Source organism: Pieris napi, chromosome 15 (assembly GCF_905475465.1).
Source record: "Pieris napi chromosome 15, ilPieNapi1.2, whole genome shotgun sequence".
NCBI lineage: Eukaryota > Metazoa > Arthropoda > Insecta > Lepidoptera > Pieridae > Pieris > Pieris napi.
In genome coordinates, this window is record NC_062248.1 from 6,406,154 (window position 1) to 6,428,371 (window position 22,218).

The following is a 22,218-nucleotide window of genomic DNA, read 5'->3' on the forward strand; positions in this document are numbered from 1 at the left end:
TTTTAGATGTATTTTAAACTTTCTCTTTTAATTTTTATAGAAAAAGTCCGATAAGTTAACTTTTAAAATTCGAAGTGATAGCAATCCGACAATTCAGTTTTCAATGAATTTTCAATAGAGCTAAGAAGTACAGTTTGAAAACGATTTATGAAGAGCCATTGTACTAGAACTTTTCATATTATTTACAGATCATTTATTTCAAAGCTTAGGTTATTAGCGTGGGTAGAAATTGTACTTCGACTGATCATCTATTGGCCTATCGATTGACGATCATGGGCCATAGTCGTTTGGGGAGTCAAGGACAATGTCGAGGCTCGACGCTCCGACGGCCTTATTTGGTGATAGTGGGCGCCTGTTTATGAGTTTGCCTTTTTCGTGGTTAGGCAAAGATAGTCCTATTTTTCGCTATATCTTTACCAATCTTGTAATGTAATATCAGAGTATTATTATTGTGATTATACATAGATGGGAGGAATAATTCGTGGCAAAGTCTATATAAAACAAGGCGGGTACTTTTATATAAAAAACGATATGTGAAGGTTACTTATAATAACATAGTCTATGCAATTTAATTATTAATGTTATATAAATAAATAATAATACAAACTTTATTCACGACAAATAGGTTGTGACAAAATTCATGTATCGCTAGTCCCCACAGTCAGTGGTACATGGTGCATGTATATATCATTATCTATTATTATAAAGAGGTAATTTTGTAAGGGGTAAAGTCTGGATCTACTGATTTTTAAATTCCTTTACCAATGGAAAGTCACGTTACTTGTGAATATCATAGTATTCGTAAATCTGAGGAAAAAGTTTCTCACGAACGCTGCCTTAACGATGAGAGATGTATAATTGAGTTCTAGACATAAGTTTAAGAGCTTGATAATACCTACAAAAAATGTAGCTACAGCATTTGTCTAATTTTTACATTAAACTACTGCCCCGATTATTATTGCCATTTTCACCAATGTCACATTTTAAAGATTACGGGTCACGGCTGCACGTGCGAAACCAGGCCGCTGGTGATATATAAACTATAACGACTTACTAACACGCATTTATATTTTTATCGAATATTGTGTATAACAAACCTTCGTACTTAAGATTTAAATTCGATTATACTTGTACCACTTGGCTGATCTTGAAGAACATAATAAGCACGCTGCATGCGTATTGGAAGAAGCGAGTAATAATTTCTCATTCCGCCGCCTGTTGGCTGGAAAAATGGAACGTGACATTTGAAGCTTGCAACATTAATCTGGCGCGGCGCCACCCTTAGCCTTATCCTACACTTACGTCCCCCTTGGGGCAGACATATTCTGCGTCTGTTTTTATTTACAGGCAACTCTTAGTGACGCCTGTGCTTTTCTCGTATTTATTACTTATTTATTTATTTTACACTTCGTTGCAAAAAACAAAGAATGAAACACAATACAAAAAAATTATAAGGGATGCAACGGGCGGCCTTATCGCTAATAAGCGATCTCTTCCAGGCAACCCTAGTTAAAGAGAAAAACTAAAAAAGAAACATGATGCGTGCGAGAAGTGCAGAACCAAATGTTATATAAAAAAATATATATATACATAGTACTTTAATCTAAAGTAATACAAAAAAAAATATGGTTGTTAAACTGCCTTTGGGTAGGCAGAAAAGAAATCATTTTCTAGAAGTAGCAATGTTTATAAATAAAAATAATAAATCAGTGGCGCTACAACCTTTTTAGGTCTGGACCAGATTTCTGTATGTGTTACATGATCATTTGTCAACTAATAGGCAAGTAGGTGATCAACCTATGCCTGACACACGCAGTCGACCTTTTGGGTCTATGGCAAGCCGGTTTCCTCACGATGTTTTCCTTCACCGTTCGAGCTAATGTTAAATGCGCACATAGAAAGTCCATTGCACAGCTGGGGTTCGAAACCTACGACAGGGATGAGAGTCGCACGCTGAAGCCACTTGGCCAACACTGCTCAATGTTTATAGCATTAAGGTCATTTTGACATGACATTCGTCTGTCCTCTGTTACCACTTTGTCTGATGAGAAGTTAAAAGTGTTTCGATTTATTGATTCCCTTTCAATTACTTAATCGTCAATATATAAAAATTAAGACTTAAAACTATAGAATAAATATTTCTTTTTCAAATGTTTCCACAGTTCGCCATTATAGTACCGCGGTATTATAATAAATTCATCCATTTGAGACGGTTCAAAAAGGCAGTCGTCTGTGACGCCGTGAGCATAAACTTAGCACTATATGGAGCTTCGTGTTAAAAGCTTATTTACGCCTACACTTATTGCAGAGATTTTTAAAGTGCGATGTTTATTTTTAGATGGAAAGTTGTCGTTAATTAAATTTCGTACGCTCTTTTCGAAATTCAAATATGTTAACACGGTATGTTCGTTATTAAATTCTTATCTTAATATATATATTTCTTGTGTGCGTGTGTATGTGACTGAACTCCTCCTAAACGACTGGACCGATTTTGATGAAATTTTTTGTGTGTGTTCAAGGGGATCTGGGAATGGTTTAGATTCACAAATCAGCCCGGCAGATGGCACTGCAGTCGGTACTTTCATACTTTGCTTAATATCCTAATCGCTTTAAATATCATGCAGGACAACGTCTGTGGGGTCCACTAGTATTTTAATAAATCTAATCTTACGATATTACTAGCTAGTTGCTACCCAGGGAAGTTAATTCAAGTTAATAAAAATTCGTATTAATAATATTGCAATTCTTAAAAACAACCATATCTGGAAAATAATAACAACAAAACACTTTATTTTTAATTTTTTGCTCACTTGTTTTTCAGTCGTACCGCCCATGTCAATGAAAACCAGTCCCAGTGTCCCACACACTTCTGGCTGAGTGTCCACTCACTTAGCCAAAAGACTCGCAAGTACCTTGTCGGCTTTTTAAGAATTGGTACGCTCTTTTCTTGGAGGACAAGTTTGAACCAATCTAGGTCTAGATAAGACATATATTACCTGAGATTATTTATATCTCTAATACACAGTGAAACTACTGCGCAAGAATTCATTCGCCCTTATTAGTTCTGTTTATCTCAATCCGTCTGAACTCAAAAGCATATGTTAGGTACAAAGCCGTCAAATTCGTGCACCGGAGCAAAGGGTCGCCAATAATATATTGAAACCACATCTATAACGTCGATGGAATCTTACGTAGAATGATCTCAACTTTAATTAAATCAGACCAGAGGACAATTTCCGTTTAATTTATAAATTTGTAATGCGAATTTTGCATTTTCTAAGGAATACGCTGTCTACTAATTTATGTTGGGAATTCCCTAGTCGAGAGTTAAAACAATAAATCTGTACAAGGCTCCCGTAGTGTTTACTGTGCAATCACGTCGCTATTCTACTTACATAATCCCTTTTGCAGTGGAAAGCGAAAAAGCTGCGTTAAAAACTCTATTACTGCTAGGAATTTTCACGGTGACAATACACAAGTAAATGAACGCCTAGAAGATAAGCTGAAAAAGTAATATTGATTACACTAAAGTTTATTAACAAAAAGAGATACTTTCAGATATTGTTCAAATGCTTATTTTGTGTTAGTTTTTGATTCAGCGTTAGTTGTGTTTGGTTACAGTTTTTTAATATTAAACTTTCCTGAATTGAATTTTAAACTTAAGTTTATATATGCAATATTACACGAGACTTAACAATCAAACAAAATTATTTAATAAGGTAAGAACAAAATCGAAAGTTATTTTTATGTATTAAATTATTAATATACAATGCATGGTATCTATAAGCAGCGAGCATCTTCATTCGACACTTAGTGAATAAATCTTATAGGTGCATTGTAGCAATTTATTACTTTGGAGTAAATAATTATATGTTTTTCGTTAAGTAATGTAAAAGTTACAACTAAAAGTGTTTAAACTTGACGGTAATCTAATGAATGATGTGTTTTCTTTTCAGATATTACCCGGAGTCATAAATTTTGTAGAAGCTCACTTAAAAGTAAGTTTTAAACATAAGTCTACGAAAACAGATTTTAGGTTTTATAAACAAAAGCTTAAGCATCCAAAAGGATGATGTCGTAAGGTATATTACTCATAAAGTAATCCATTTCGCGTTTGTTTCATAGAACTCCAAGCTCTCTTAAAACATCATTTGGCTTATAGTTACTTTAGAAGAGTATTCATCATTTACACTGCATTTGTATATTTTGTCTAGCTCGAAATGTATCTCGTATTTTAATATTTTACACTGTCCCCGTCATATTTTTCATGATTACTCTACTGGCAAAAGACCAACTTCTCTTTCGCATATCTTTCGTAACTTTTGCTGCCTTACTGAAGTGTCTAAGTCTTCTGATAGATGCTTATCAATAATCAGTTATTGTCTTAGTATACTAGATCCAAAGAGTCTGATACTTTATTGAATATGTCTTCTTTAAAGTCTAAAAACGTTTATATAACCTCATTCGGGCTCAGTTTTCATCTCGATTGCTATCTTTTGTCCCCTTGAAATATTACCCTTACTGCCGACTATCGAAGTTAGTTTCCAACATTACGAGGGCTATTTTTAAGTGACATTGTTCTTGTTCAGACATTTATGAAAGAGAAAGTCGTTTTGTCTGCTTGTGGAGTCTGAATTGCTAATGCTGGTAGTCATTTACGTGCCTTTTTGTTATGTGTAGCCCAGGTTACCAAAACGATGAACACTGAAGAAACATTAGCTATTGTCTGGAACAACCGAACCAATGCGCATAAATAAATGTCAGATTGCTTCAGCATTTTCAACGTTGCATGTCTAGAGCCTGCGATCTATTTGCGTATAAATTGTATCTATTTATAGCGCGTGTTTATATTGTATATGTCAAAAATTTAATTAAAACGTATGTTCACGTATGCCAACATTTATCGTTAAATATTTTTTCCTACAAAATAGTACGGATCTCAACGGTATTTGCATTCACTGTTTGAAGCAATACGAGACCAATCAAGCTTATATTAAGTAATAAAAATTGTATGGCGCCTTATAACAAATGTAACAATTAGTAATATGCAATAGTAGTTAAAGATTTAACTAGTTGAACGTCGCATCGAGTCTCCGTGTTAATTCAGAACGAACTGAACTGAACTTCATGTACGAAGTTGTACCTATTAGTCATTAATAAATAATTTGAACGCAGTCGATAGTCCCGTAAGATGGCATTCTAAGAACTTTGTAAATTTACGATGAAGTCGTAAAGCTCCTTACTAGTTCATGTTCCCAGTTGAAAAGGAGTAACATTATAAGAAGTTTCCAGTATTACCGTGTCTAGAGAGAGATCAAACCGCGTTGCATTCTGCGCAATGTATTATGCAGTCGCAGGCCCCGCATCACTCCCGAAGAACACCGCTTACATTCGGTGAAATCGTTTCGTTTTAAAGTTCACAGAATTCTATATAGCGTATATCGTTTCCGAATATCTTTCCGAAACTAGCTGCAGTAGATCAGATGAATCTGAAGTTACTGCAGTGCTTACGTTATCTATATGTCTTTGACTGCAAATTTATATGTATTAAGACATTTCATAAATCAAAATTAAAAATTAAAATCTTAGATGTAATAACTTTATAAAAAAAGGGTGCGTGTACTTATGTATGCGCGTAAGAAGTTATACTTCTTTGGCATTATTAAAAATAGTTTTTGAATGCATGCAAATAATTAATTACAGTTAAATAATCAAAGACTGGAAAAGGAGTCATTATAGTCAGTAAAGTTCAGTTTACATTTGAAAAATTAAATAAATAAATATTTATTATTATTCTCTTACATTAAGTGTAACATAAATTCTATTATTATTTTTAATGTTGTTTTTAAATTATGTCCAATGCCGTAGCATCTTCCGTGGGCAACTTCATTCTGTTAATTTTGTGTCACGGTGCGCGCGTCGTAAAATTTCAGTCTCAACAATTTTTCATAACGCGCCTAAAGAAGTATAACATCAATAAATGTAATTTAAAATATCTTAAAAACCGTAACTTAAAGTAATAACCCTGCTTAATGTACACCGTATCAAAGAAAAGTATTTTATTGTCATTCTCTAGGGATTATGATAGAAACACATCTCAGTTCAAATTGCGAACATGCATATCATCTAAGTTTGTCTTGGTTGTTATTTTCTTCGGTAATATATGCATAAAATGCATCTACTTCCTTGATGCATTACACGAACGGTACAGACAAGACGTTTTCGAAAACTCTTTCTCAAGATATACGGCACCGCTCACGAGGCGAACTCAAAATGTTTTATAGCGTTATTGTTTCGCGTGAAAGTTGCATAGACCTGTATCTCTTGTGGAACAAGTGATTAATAAATGTTCTGTTAGAAGGCTGCGCTATTAGATTGTAATAAAACTGCTTTTGTATTTAGACCCTTTTTTTTAATTTAGCAAAAAGAATATGGTCTACTCACTTTGGTCTGTGCCGTAGTTATTACTGATTATATTTTTAATACTTTAAGGTTTCTGAGTCATAAAGTATGAAATGATGGCGGTAATTGTAAGGCAATTTTTCCAATTTGCACTCTCGCTATTCATAAAAAGTTTTCTTGTTCGAACAATACTATCTTATGGAAATTTTGTACACGCAAGCTTCCGCCTAATCTGTACAGCACTTACACGATTAATTTGAGTCGATAAATCGGTATAAAAACCCAAGCCACGGTCAGCCGAGCGCGCCGCTCTCTAACTATTACGAGTTCTTTGTTCTCGCTTGTACCAGTCATTGCGCTCATTTTATTTCACGATCTAATCCACTTATTGTATGAGAATTAACCGTACGTTCCAGTCGATAAGGAATTGATAAATGTTCGTAAGGCTTTATGGTACGAGTAGGTATCTCAGGCTAGTCTGTGTGACTTACAGCCTAGACAGACCGGCAGCGCGGTGGCGCCTGCCAGCCCATTAGACAGGCGTAGCCGTCGGTCCTATGTAGAGCGCTCGATAAACTTGTAAAAACGCCTTCTACCCATTTAATTTTATAGCTACGCTTAAGCGTCCTATTGGTAGATTTTCTTTTGTTTTTCTATCGCCAATACACGCCGGTACACGTCTGATTATCAAATGTATACTATTAACGTGTATATTATATGTTAAACAAGTGACAATCAAATTATACTACTATTGATTTTTAAGCTAAATTTATGACCGTTTAGACTTCGAATGTGTACCATTTTACTAAATTATTGTGAAGTCTTTAGGACCTCTGAATATACTAAAGGCACGTACGAGAACTTTTATACGGTGAATTTGATTATGTAATTCCTTGGAAATATTCAAGTTCTCCCTTCAGCGAGACGTTATCGCGGGCGGGTTCTCAACGCGTGCCGTGGGCGGGCGGGCGGCTGGGCCCCGCGGGGACTTAATTTGTTGCTCTCCTGGCGCCTCGCATATCACTTTCAAATGGTGTAACGCGACCTCACCACATCCCTTTCTAAGATCCGAGCGACGTCATGCTCTTTTACGTCTTAGGCGGACCATCATTTATTTAGCAATCTATTAGCGGGAAAACTGATTATGAATTAATAGAACTCTCGTGCTGATAACGAAAACATGACGAAGATCAAATGTATGGAATATTGATGCCAAAGCCAATATATTTATGAGCGCGAAAATGTAATCACAATCGCGTACAGACTACAGAGATATGTTGAATTATACAAGATTTTATGATTGAGATTGAATAGTGTATTAGATTATATATTTGATGTGTCATTTATATTCATAACGAAACCGGTTCTACTTTAAATGTGTGTGTGATGTCATCGTCATGCGTCATGATTATTCGCTATAGATTTTTTTAACATTGCATTAGATAAGGTTGACCTTAATTCTCTTGTTAGAAAAATTGACTTTTAGCTTTTTACAGATTAATATGTTGTTTATTTCGAAGAGGAACCATATCTAATATATAAAATTCTCGTGTGACGGTGTTTGTAATTAAACTTCTCCGATATGGCTCGACCAATTTTCGTGAAATTATGCGTATCGGACATCAACTATTTTTTATCTCCCTAAATGTTAAGGGTGGTACAAACACACCAAACAATATTATTATTATTTCATAATTTCACCCAAAATTTTTTTTTTGACTAAATTTTTTTTCTCTGAAACCCTTAATTTTTACCCCTCTTTGATTAACCCCTATTTTCAATTTAAAGTAGATAGTTATTTTTATTGAACTAAAAAAATGTTTCCTAGAAATAATATGTACATGGCACAACAACGTTTGCCGGGTCAACTAGTATTTTTTTATAAAAGTCAGCTTTTATAGCTGCTGACGATTTGAAGGGCCAGTCCAGAAAAAAACTTTGGATGACGCCATCATTTAATATAATTGAAAATATTTTGAAGACATAAAAAATTTGGGTTAGCTGCCTATACTACACCACATTACTCAGCTACGGAAATTGGTGTAGTTGAAGTATAACGATAATGATGCAAAGCGAGTTTAACCCCATACGTCCGCTAAACTAGCTAACACCTCTCATGGGAAGTCCTAAAAGCCACTTTATGTGAAGTAAAGTCTCACATTTGGCAGTTGTGCAAAACTTCGCGGCTTTTGTGGTACATAAACAAGCAGCATGTGCGTCGTCCGACCGCGTATCGATTGATGTCACTTAAATGCATAGTTTTCGGCTGCGGTGTCCATCAGTTTCCGCGAAATTTTCCGCTGTTTTGGCAACACTCCTGTCCACATTTCCCACTGGCAATTGAAGTCATAGCCTCTGAATGTTATGTCTGTCATTCCTGGTATACTTGTGAATCTAAATTCAATTTAGGCGCAGTAATTAATTCATATGCATACTGATTTGCTTCCATTGTCTATAAGCTGCATTCGACAATTACCCTCAAGCCATATACGATATAAAGATATATTATTTCTAAGGTAATTGGGACATTTTACTAAAAATTTGCTAGCTTCATACTGTTTCTTGTTTATGTAATAGAAGGCAAACGGGCAGCAGGCTAATCTGGTGTTAAGTGATACCGCGCCCATGGGCGGTATGCCTTCTCGCAATGTCAGTGTCCATACACTGACATTACGAGAAGGCTCGCAAGTGCGTTGCCGGCCTTTTAAGAACTGGTACGCTCTTTTCTTGAAGGACCCTAAGTCGAGTTAGTTCGGAAATACTTCTTCAACTTAGGTCAACTACTGCATAGAAACTTCTAAAAATATTAATGATATTTTTCCCAATTTTTGGTTTTGAACCAACTACTGAAAAGCTAACAAAGTCAACCGTGTGCCGAAATAGATATTATATGTAATATAAGTGAATTGAACGTTGGTGATAAATGGTTCAATAATGCATCATTCGACGTCCCCCATATCTAATGTCTTCTTAATGCTGCATACACTTACCGTCACACCTCCAATTGGAGCTTTTCACCTAAGATGGAGGACGTTTCATTTTAAAGGAATTTAAATTCCATTCATCCATTCCATCACAAAGAATATTTCAAGCATTATACGTAATCAAGCTGGGTTTAAAGAAAATTTCATATTTTGTCTCAATCGGACCTCAATATTTATGGACTAGTATTCATAAAAAATAATAAATGTGTAATATGATGCAAATCCAACTGACCCGCTGCTGTCCCACTGTCTGCAACTGCCAAGGTCACATACAAGATAATAATATTTTACTAAAAAAAATGAAATGTCAGAAACACTAGAATTGTTGAAATTTAAAATTTAAATGATTTCTAGAGAATTAAGTATTCCATTTTCAAAACCCAGACAAGATGTTGTGCTTTATATTGCAGTAACTAGCAAATATCCTGTCAAGCGAATAGGACTCGTATAGTGTAAGTAATAAGATCAGTTGCGCTCTTAATACTGAAACACTAAACAGGAAGCACCTTGATTAAGATTGTTTCGAAATGTCATATTAAGAATCAATACTGGAGGATTGGGAAGAGTTTTTGTTTTAAAATTGTATTTTTAGTTATTCGCGTGCAAAAACACTAACAAATTATTCTAATGCCATATCATTTCAAAAGTTGTGACTATTGTAAATATGTTACTAACACAAATGCTAGTCACATTGATGTCATTATTGCCTTTGTGATTCAATGTTACCAGAATTTTCAAAATCTGTTTGGTAGTTCCTGATTTTATGGGTTTCAAATGTTATGTCACAAATTTTTCCAACAATAATTAAAAATGGAAGAACGATGATTAATTCTAGATGACTTCAAAAGAAGCTTATAAACTGTCAAACAATGTCATTGTAGATAAATATCCGTTAATACATAGTAAGCCAGTTAGGAATCATTTCACACTGAAAGCATAAAGTCTCATTTGAATGTAAGTTTTTTTAGCTCGTTTGCGGCACGCCGCGTTCTTTTGTTCTCGCAACGTGATCTGCTCGAGATGAGCTGAATATTATTGAGAAAAAAAACTGTATTGCTCTGTTCCGCGCTTCAATCCAGTTTGTTTCAACTCGACACATTTCGCCGCTTTACCTGTGATTAAGCTCGAAAAGCGTGAAACTGTTTATCGCTTTGTAAAGGATTCTTTTCAAGGTTGTTTTGCATCTAATTATATGTGAATTAACTGTCCCCGAATCTCACCAGTTCATAAAATTGTTCCTAGTGTTTTACCTATAGAAAATAATACCAGGATAGTAATCAGGGAACAAATTTAATTGGTACCCATATAACCTTTTTTAATTGGACTTATCAATTAACTCCTAACTCCGAGATATTTCCGTGTATAAATAAATAAATATTTTTATTCGATTTCACAATTATTCCCCGTTGACCTACCCAGAACATCGCAAAGCTTCTGTTACATTAGCAACTCGTCAAAGAGCTTTTGAAAATGTGTGACCATACATCGTCCAACCAAAACGTTGTAACTAAAAGCGTGCATATCAGCATGCACACATGTCAGTACGGAGCCGTTGTGAACACTCCGAAGTTATCTGAGTATCGCTCGTGGTTTTCATGTTTATTTTTAGTTTTCAGTATTGCGATGAAATTTACAACGATCAGCGCGCCTCGCTGCTCGGCGTTGGAAACGATATCGAATGACAGGTTACTGATATTTCATAAATGTCTGCTATTTTACGCGAGACTGCTCGGTCACTAATAATTCTTTTGTCAATGAGCGACTTGCGGTTTGTAATGTTACCAATTGACACATTGTAAATGATTTTAGATGATTCTGATTAGCGATATCAACTTCAATTGTTTAGCACCAGAATTTGTACTATCAATAGATACAATAATGTCCTGTCCTCATGCTTCGCTTATACGGTGCTCTAGCTAGGACTGTTATTTTCTTATCCAATAATTTCATCAATAAAGTTCACTCACGTGTTCGTCAAAACACCATTAGCACTGCGCGATCCCCTTGTCAAGTTGAGATTTGGCGTGACTTAGTGACTGATTAGCAATTGCGGGCTTGTGGTGCGACAGGTGGTTGAGCTACGGCCAAAGCTCAGACCCACGCCTTTGATTGATGGCATCCTTTGACACATCTATTTGAAGAATAGTGATCGCTAGGTCGCGTGCGATTTGTGACGTCCCAGCTATCGCGAGGTCAAAGCTCATGCATATTCATGGGCCGGCAGTTCATCTGTAACGGTCTTACGACCGGTTGTATGAGTTCATTGTTGCATGTATCCGTCCATATGGTCGTCTCGCGTGCATTCTTATTTTAAATTTAGATTGTACCGGCAACTTAAATGTTATAATTTGCAAATAATTATTGCATAACGGGTTTTCAAATTCAAGGAAATCATGTGATATTTATGTCCATTAACATTTACAAAAGTACCAAAACACTATTTCCTATTTGATATCTAAGGAAAAAATCATCTTAATACAAACTTTATTAAAACATGTTCAAATCGTACAGGAATAAAATCGCGAGTTACCCGTTTGAGTAGAAGTTGAATTTATACAATTAAAACAGAAAATGTATGATAAAGATCTCCAAGATCTAAGGATACAATTTGCTTTTTTTTTTGTTACACTTGAAGCTCACGACTCACGAGTCATGATGCTGTCATCTAATTAGCTAAATATGGGAGGAGAATACCGGTAATTTTGGCTTCATTAGAGTAATAATAATCCTATTTGTAATTCAATCGCAAGCAACGCACCCACGGGCTTTGTTGGTATTCAACGGAGAATTGAACACAAGACAACATTCAAAAATATAGACAATGTATTAGATTAAGCTGATTAATACTGATGATATGAAAATCATGTTTATATGTGAATTATATTGGTATTCGAAGACGGTTTGGTTCACAATAGAGTCAGTTAAGGATTGTCACCAGTCGATATTTATATTCTAATTAGCCTGACGCCTCGAGGGTGCATACCTAATATGAAATTGTTTTCTTAACGCGCTCTATAATACCATTTGACAAAGTTTTTATTAGGTGAGATAAGGGGAAAATTAATTTAACCTCTAGTTTTGGGCAAATAAGCCATAACAAAGTAGTACAAAGTGTGGCGTGATTATTTTAAATAAAGGGCGGGCGTTACATGTCGGATTTTTATGATTTGTTTGACACATTGTTTTTTACATTTTTAGTCTAACTAGAGGTAACTTAAATCTTCATTCGCGTTACGTCATAGAGATGTACGAAATAAAAGATAAATACTTCTATTTTACTATTATTATTTCAAAGTAATCATTTCAACGGTGTTACTCATACAAACAAAATCGTTAATACTAAATACACTGTGTACTAACTATCCTCTCTGTCGTTTTATAAAATGCACATTTCGTTCATTAAACTGCGCATACGCGTCAAGAGGCAATTAAAAAAGATACTCTTGAACTAAAGTCATGTTCTCAACTGATTAAAATTGCTCTATTCTTAGCGTGCATTAAATTTTAATCAAGATTCTCCCGCGACTTGCCCCTTCCAGACGCTTTCAGCGTGACAATCGTACACTGAATAATTCAGCTTCAATGACTTATAATCAAAATGCCAAGAAAGGAACAAGTATCCATACTTTAGCTACATTATAATTCACCATGATTTGATTATTAAAATTAATAAAAACAACTTAAATATGCATAATTTGTTGATTAATATTATTGCGAATGTAAAGGTTTTGAAGACTTAACAAATACGAAACACACATTGTTTAAAAAGCCCAATAAAAGTAAGAGGAATAAATATATACTAGGTGTACGCTTAATTCAGATTAATTTATATGACCAAATCCTAATCTACAGTGATAACTAACGGTTAGAGAAAGTACTCTAAATCTCCACATCTATTGTACCTAAACTAATTAACTTGATGTAAAGTAGTGTTACTAAGCTTACTTTTAATATATTTTCGTTTCTGATGATTCCGTCTATTTTCTTTTCATAGATTCAAACCGCTGTGGAAACCGATTTATGGGCATTATTTCATTTATCTCAACGCAGTTACGATTTTGTCAAGACCTATCAATTAGTATGAAAACTTGTGTGAGTGACGAGCCTCGTTTGTTTGAACGATGAGTGGCTTTCATTGATCGGAAATCAATTTAACGAAACGGTTTATTTATCGTGATAAAGAACGAACTATTACAAAATATATGAAAATAATAAATATAAAAAGCGTTTATATTTAGCATAAAGCTAAAGTTAAGACTCTTACAAGACAATAGGAACTAAAACGTGGGAACTCGCTAATAAAGAGAATTAAATACTTAACATAGTTACGAACATTCATGACACATGACAAGGTGCCAAACATAACAAAATGGTACACACAAGGGTAAACACCGTTTTACGGTGAATTATTTATTTGTGTGATTGTTATTAATCAGAGCCGTGTTCAAATCTCGGCTCCAATAGTTTTTTCTATGTGCGCAATTAACACTTGCTCGTTCAGTAAAAGTTTCTTGAGGAAATTGTCATGTTTTAGATTAAAAAATCGAATGCCAGGCGGAGAAGGGTGATCTGGCGAAAATAATTTCTCTTCTAAATGATGTTCATATACAAATATGAAGCCATCATCCAGATTATGTATCGTTAAAAACATATCAGTATATAAATAATAATATTATAGTAACTACTAATATATAATTATCACTTCATTAGCCATCTAATGGGTTCGTACTGAAGGAGAGAAAATATTCCATAGTCGTTTCAGTGGAATTGAAATTCTATATTTGCTGTGGACATTCAATAAGAATGGCGTCATGCGTGAGTTTCACGCCCTATCCATATTATTGTATAAACATGTGCATGTATACTTGGGGATCTTTATGCTACTAGAAACCTGTAGAAGATTTTTGAAGGAAATATTTACTTAAATTTGTAGTAGTTACGTAACCTTTTTTTAGCTCTCAGTAACAGTGCCTTATGCGGTCAAATATTTATACTTTTTTTTAATATACGAGTATAACTTATATATATACCAATCATATATAATAATTTATTCCGTTGGAACATCCTGTTATTATGTGTAATATTGTACGTGATATTTTGAATTATATAGACAATAAGTCATAAAGTGCGTGTTTTGCATGAACACACTGAGCTGTGATTATTTTATTTAATCCGCTTGTTCTAGCAAACCTACTTGGCAATGTATTAAAATTGTAAACCTTGTATTGGATTAGTAGACGTAATCAAATTAAACTTTCTCTTTTAAATAAAAATAGCGCAGTATGGTAAGGACTAGATAGTTTAGTTAAGAAGTTGATACACCAAATATTTTCATGTTTTTTGTATATTTTCTCTATAGGTACTAAAGTTTTGCTTTAAATAAGTAAGTAACACTACTGGGGCCTAAATCTATTTTCTTAATATATTTCGATAAAAAACAATTAGTTTTAAACAAAAGACAAGCATGGTACAAACACTTTTACAGTAATACGACCAAGAAGTAATTATATTTTAAAGCCTCAGAGAACTACTTAAATTTTATCGTGTTAAGGTAATCTATGAAAAGGTATGTTGCGACCAATAATAAAATCTAAATTCTTTTGTTTTTCAAAACAACATTACCAAAGAGTATATCATACATAGCAAACCGATGTAGTAATGTTTTATACCTTTGTATATATTAAGTTTATTACACTACAATGTAAGTTGTAGCAAGGAAGAAAAGTTTTCCGCTCGGTGTACGCTTATGGTAGTTGTGCTAACTTTGTTCATTAACTAACAAGCCAGTATTTAATGCCTTAATTGGTACATACCAAAGCTTTGTTTTACTCTTTAATTCAACTGCTTTGTCTTTCACAAACGAAAATCTCTTTCATAAAGATGGGTATTCTTATATCATTAGTTCGGATTTTTCTCTTTTACACTGACACTATTGCGTCCTACATTTCGTATGTACCTATTGCTATTGATGAATAGTTAAAAATATAATGTAAAGTTATACGAAAGAAATAAATGTTAATAAAATTCTTCTAGAAAAGAGCGACTTCATAAAAGCCTGTCGAAGTCGCGAGCCTCCTGGCATTGAAGGTGTCTATTCCTGTCCATTAAAAAGGGAATATATTTTGTAGGTAGTACCCAATGTGATACAATTTTGTTTAGCACATATTACCCGCATAATGAAGGCAAAATGTTAAATTCTGCACATCAAAGACTTTAAGAACAGCCGTCGTGTTCATGTTGTATTGTGACATGAATCAAAAACCGCTTGCACCGAACGTGGGCGCTTGTCAATATCTTAACGTGTGTCGCAAAGTGCAATTCACCTACGAGTTACGAAATATAAACAGCCGATACAATACGTTTTGTACATATTTAGAAACGTAAACCTTATTCGGGTAACGTCAGCTTGTGGTGGAACCGTCAGCAGAATTAATATAATTTGAATTTAAATACGCTAATGTTACGTGAATTTAAAAGACTATTATGAATTAATCCGCTTCTGATCTCGTCATTTTTTATTTGTAAAACTATAATATAAATCACTAAATGTGTTATCAGTCCAAGATTTAGGTACAGCTACGCATATCGATCCGTTATTCTAGGGAAAGATGCTTCGTTACATAGTCCGTACAATGTACATATCTCTTGTATGAATTTTGCATATTCTCTAAAAAAATGCTTAAATGCAATGCAATGATCTTGCAACTGATAATATACTTGCTTTGTTCGCTTGGAAACGCGTTTAAAAAGACATAACTGCGGACTGCGGAAACTATAAGAAATAATATATTTAGACACAAATCTATATACTTTGTCTACGAACGCAAAAATCCGTATCGAAGTTTAAAACATTATGCGAGAGTCATTTGTTTTCACCGCTTCCAATTCCATCAATTATTTAAATTACACACATAAAACGAGTTCTTGATCTTATATTCGACTTATGACCTGAATAAGCCTGCAGTCCGTAGCGTTATTTAATACGCGACCTATTTGTGGTAAGGCTGTAGCCGCCGGTGTCGGGTAATTCTAGACCTGTTTGGAGGTTAGGGTATACCTGATACCTGCATTGCCAATAACGACCCATAAATCTACGTCAATAATGATAATATTAATATTGTCTTTATTAATTCAAAATTTCATCCTTTTCACCTTGATGGCTGGAAGTGTTTCACGGTCTGCTTGACAAGACGTTTTCTTTTGCGAACTAGCGAACTGTGGAATCAACTCGCGATGGGGGTCTTCCCTGGGAGATTCGACCCCCAACTATTAAAAAAATAACATACTCCTCCCTCAAAGGCCGGTAACGCACCCACTAAAATGGGTGCCGATGACTGCCCTTTTTGGGTTTTTCGTGGCCTTGTTTGCCCCTGTTTGCTTTAAAAAAAGGAATTAGTGATCTGTTATTAAGCCGAAAATTTAGAATAAAAAATTCCATAGTCAATAGTGTACATTAGGGATGCATCCGATACCGATACCGATACCGATATATCGGCGATACTTTGGGTTTGCTGATATATCGGTATCGGCGATATTTTGATTGCCGATACAACGATACTTTTCAAATTTCGCGCTTTAAAAAAGTAATGTAAACGCGCATCTTGTTTGATCCGGGGCGTGGGAAACGAGGCACGGACTATCTATGCCCCTCACACCCGCTTAGTCTCCGCGTATTCCATTTCGCTAGACACTTTAGTTCGTTTTTAACTGCTATCGCGCGTAGTATTTTTTCAATACCAAATTAAATAAAATACAGAATTAAAAAAATCTTATCAATGTTAATTTTAATTATGAACAGTTATTTATTTTATTTTAATTTAACTATTACTCTTAATTCTTAATTTTATTTACTAAACCTTTAATCTTATTCAAAGTTTGTGACTGTTTATATTTTATAATAAAAAAAAAATTAAAAACTTTAATCAAACTTGATATATTTTACCTTAATTTAATTGTAATTCAATAAGCATTAGTATCGGTATCGGAATCGGCGATATTTCTATAAGAGTATCGGTATCGGTATCGTATCGGCAAAAAGGCGTATCGATGCATCCCTAGTGTACATTATTATAAATAACTAACTGACCCGGCAAACGTTCTTTTGCCATGTATATTAATTACTTTTAGATTTTTTTTTAGTTGAATAAAAATAAATATCTACTATAAAAATAGGCGTTGATCGTAGAGGGATAAAAATTAAGGGTTGTATGTATTTTTTAATGTCACATTATAAAAAAATAAAAATTATCCAAAAAATAAAAAATTAATTTTGGTGGACACCCCTTATAATCACTTAGAGGTTTGAAAGACAGATAGTAGCCGATTCTCAGACTTACTGAATATGCATAAATAATAAAATAAAATATGCATTTTGAATGCAGTTTAGAAAAGAAAATTGTGATACGAGAATTTTATATATTAGATTAGTAATTATAATTTCGTTCTAAATAACTAAAGTGCTTATGAAAGAAATTAATATTCAACGAGAGCGTACTAAATAGGTGGACTTCGAGAGTATTACAAATAATTGCTCCGGCAAGGTTCAATGTAGTTTAACGGAATGGCCACTCATCGCACGAAGTAATGACCTATATAATTATATTCATATTATATATATTTTGCTTAATGTTTGCCGTAGTACATTATCAACCAAAGGTCATGCCTGGCCGCGCAGGAAACTGGCATGATTTAAAGCCAATAATAATCGATGGCAATTAACAAAAATCAATTACGATTATTGTTATTTTTTAGCCGCGCACCATAAATTTTTGAAACCAGCTACCCACCGAAGCAATTCTTAGGATTCTATAAGCAAAGTGCGTACCGATTCTTGAAAAGCCTTGCGAGCCTTCGGGCAGTGTGAGTTTCGTATTCAAAAACGTGGATTAGCAGTGCTTGGTATATCATTTTGATATTGACTCATACAATCAGATTTTTAAATTTATCTAGGATTCAAATCAAAAAAAAAATCGTTGGCGCTATAACTTTTTTAGGTCTGGGCCTCATATTTCTGTATCTGTTTCATGATCATTTGTTAATGTAATAGCCAAGTAGGTGATCAGCCTCCTGTGCCTGACGCACGCCGTCGAAGGTTTGGGTCTAAGGCAAGCCGGTTTCCTCACGATGTTTTCCTTCACCGTTCGAGCGAATGTTAAATGCGCACATAGAAAGTCCATTGGTGCCCAGCCGGGGATCGAACCTACGGCCTCAGGGATGAGTCGCACGCTGAAAAATTCAACAAAGAGTTGCAAAAATATGTTTCCTTAAACTTTTAATATCTAAAATTCATCCAATTATCTCTATACAGACTTAATAATTAATTCAATATTTACCAAATTATTTCCTTTTAATTAGCAAACGTTATTTTAATAGCTATTCAAGTCACGGTTAACGCTTCCGTGCCATGAATATCTTCTTATAAACAGTTATCTATACACATTTTTCGTTATTTCTTTGATTTAACATTGAACTTGTGTACACACAGTTTAATATCGGTAATAAAACTTTCGACTTAGCGCGAAGTATTACTAGTCTGGATCTCTTATCTTAACACTAATCCAATAAAAAATTACAAAATCGAACATAAACATGAATTAGGAAAGTTACCTAAACGTAAGTAACCAAAGATTTTTTTACTACTACGAATTAATTATCAAACAATTTCTGCGCAATACATGCGTACCTAAGTATCGCTCCTTCTAGCAAGATGCGCCGACGTAGTATAGCAAGCGAAACTAGATAGTTCTAATCAAAAGGCACACTGCTATCTATTATTGAAATATTTGTTCTTCTTATAACATTTTATTATTATCTGTTAGTAACTTTTATATAATTAAGACAACAGAATAAATCACTTAAAAAGCGAAAAGGTCTATAGATATTAACACCGCCACCAAAAAGTAACATAGCAACGATGCTTTACTACATTTTGAAACTAAACCCAGTTAATATTAAATTACTCTGTCACTTTCGAGCTTCCTGTAAACGAGGACGCATACGCCTAATAAGTGGGTCAAGTAATCCTTTAGTGTGGAGGAGTTAGCACGCGCCTAATTGAAGTCCAATGTCGTACCACCCGCAGTGATTGATACATATACAATCTGGCGTGAATTCACTACAGTATAGTCAAGTTTATAAAATGTCATATGAACGGTCTTATGTGTATAGCTTCAAGGAGAGAGGTTTCTTAAGACAACAATAACAACAATTTTTTCTAGAACTTAAATTGGTTTCGTCAAATTCATTTCGGTTTTGATTTCCTACTTTTGGAGTGGTCCTGATTTCTATAGGCTCTTTTATCTCTGCCTTTTAATAAATTTAAGAAATGTATTAAAGAAAAGCTGTGTAAAAAGGCTTACTATAAAGTTAACGATGATCTAGTTGATAAAAGGGCCTGGGACTAGTGCTAGGCTACTTCTAATTAATTTGCGATATTTGTTTTAAAATAAGTGTTGTTTGCCATAGTCATTTTGTATGCAAGTTTTAAAGAGTACTGAGAGTTTTTTACGCCGGATTTTTCTCTCAGCCTACACCCTCTGTCTTATTTGCCGATGAGTAGGGATGTCTACCGTGATTAGTGATACATGTATCTTATATTCCATAATAAACATATTTTTTTTTATAGTTTCCCTTTTTTTTATATGATACGACCACTTTCCCTTAAAAATAAGATAAATGAAACCCATCCAAAATTTGTGAGAGGAACAAAGAACAGATTTTATTTCATAAGCGCTACTTTATTGTTTTCGAATTGTCTTAAGGCTTTTGCACTTCGCGTGGCATAAAAAGATAAGTGGAGATTGATGAGTGACGTTTATCAGCGAGTCACAGACGGATAAGTGCAGATTTAAGGAGCCGTGTAATAATTAGGTGTTATCGTCATCGATATCCATTAGGCGCCTCACGCTATTCCTGTGTCGCGACGGCTCGCCGAGTGACCAATACTTGCGTTTGATAACAATTCACTCACACATACTGAAAAACACACAAACACAACATTAAATATATGGAGCTGCTTAAGCTTATTTAGACAAGAAAACCAATTGTTTTTCCACTCAGTCGATACATGAACCTCGAGGCATAATTCGTCGACTTTTCAATACGTTAGTAAACAATTGTATAAATAAATTATTTTAAAAACGTTAGTCTAAGACAACCCTTTAAAAAGCAAGGGGCAAGGCGATTTAATTTGAAACTTCACCTTTCGAATTATCCTAGCCAAGGGTTGACCCGTTGCCCCAATCTTTGAACTATGGCTTGACCGTTAATACGCATATATAATTTGCTCGATTTAGTGAAGTAGGAATAAATTAGTTTCGTGTTTGGGAACAAAACCGACTCGTAGTTAGTGTAACGGTCGCGGTGTACAACTTTATTCAACTGCTGTTTTAGTGTTTTGTTAGTATTTTAGAAGCCTATGAACCGAGTATTGACAAAGAGTACATAATTACTATCTTGAATTGAATTTAAAAGTCTTTAACTAAGGAGATTTGATAGCATAAGCTTAACCTTGTATAGAAAACGTATAATACAAATTTAATTTTGTTTAGGTTTGTTTAATATGCTGTTATAGGACAAAAACTAGTCACTACAACTACAATCGATTTCTATATCTATTTCCTCGGTCATATATCTGTATACTTGACACACGCCCAGGACTAAGGAATCTTAGATGTCCTGGGATTTTGATCTATTTAATCACCGTATGTGCGCAACCAGGGTTCACGCACGTAGCCACTATCCGTGTTCGAAAGGCTTTGTCCTTTCTCTGCCTATTTATGACACTTAAATATATCATTAATTAGTTTCTATACGATTATTGTATTGAATTTCATAGTGATTCCGTGAGATTCCGTTAAAATTTCTCACATTTCCTAGAGCTCATGCCGTGTTCACGTAAATCATTTGAATTATAAAGTGAGACAGTGCACACGGTGCATAAGATAGTGTCACCATGTAAATGGAGCAGGACTTAGGGGAAGCTTACACCTGTTTTATTTGAGTCTTGGGTCAAATGTAAGGGTGACCAACCGGTTCATAGATCATAGTTCAGTGTATTTAATTTTAATTTAATTTCTTTAGCGATAGTTTAGGCAGATTCCGTCTCTTCGACTGATTGCGTTTAAATTAAAGTTTTGTAATTAAAATCGATTAATACCATTTATTATACTTTAGAGGATTTGGTGCGGAAATAGGATATCAAAAAGATTTTCACATTTCAAAATGCGTAGTCGATTTTTGGCCAGCATGAATACCGCATATTGATTCAATTGGGTAGGTACTTAAATTTTATTTAATCTAAATAAGTTAAAACATTTTTAACCTGTATCAACCTAGAAAACGATATGTCCTCTAACAGTTTGGTATCGTGGTAGTGATATGGGGCCTGTTAATTTGTGGGTGCGATGACGTCACAGGACTAATTTGATTAGAGCTCTCAAGGCCACTTAACAAGGAGCGCGCCGGAGCGATGCCTCATCACAGTTTATGATTGCATTTTTACCAAAACATAACTGATCTCGTCTAAAATTAAAATCACCTTGAGCTGAAATAAGATTTCATTTCATGTAATACGTGAAACATGTTTATTCGTACTAAAGTTTACTTTAGATCATAGATTTTTCTCCCTGTAAATTAAATTGTACCATTTCCATAAGTTTTGGTAGCGTAAAGTTTTATTTTTAATTAAATAAAAGTATTTCTAATAAATTTGTTTTACGTTCTACGTCATAAAATTGTCACTTCATAGTCCATATTTCTTAACATAACGAAAAGTTCAGTCAAAGCATTACGCGAAACTTTTCATTTATATTATTTAAAAAAAATTGTATTA

The 22,218-nt window shown here is 34.2% G+C and overlaps 1 protein-coding gene across 2 annotated transcripts in view; it reads left to right on the forward strand.

Moving 5' to 3' along the window:
- LOC125056703 (muscleblind-like protein) overlaps positions 1-22,218 on the forward strand; it is a 164,866-nt gene that overhangs the window by 75,637 nt on the left and 67,011 nt on the right. For both annotated transcript variants that reach the window (XM_047659973.1, XM_047659972.1), the window contains exon 2: positions 3,957-3,998. The gene's annotated coding sequence lies outside the window, so the exon portion shown is untranslated. The remainder of the gene's footprint in view (positions 1-3,956; positions 3,999-22,218) is intronic.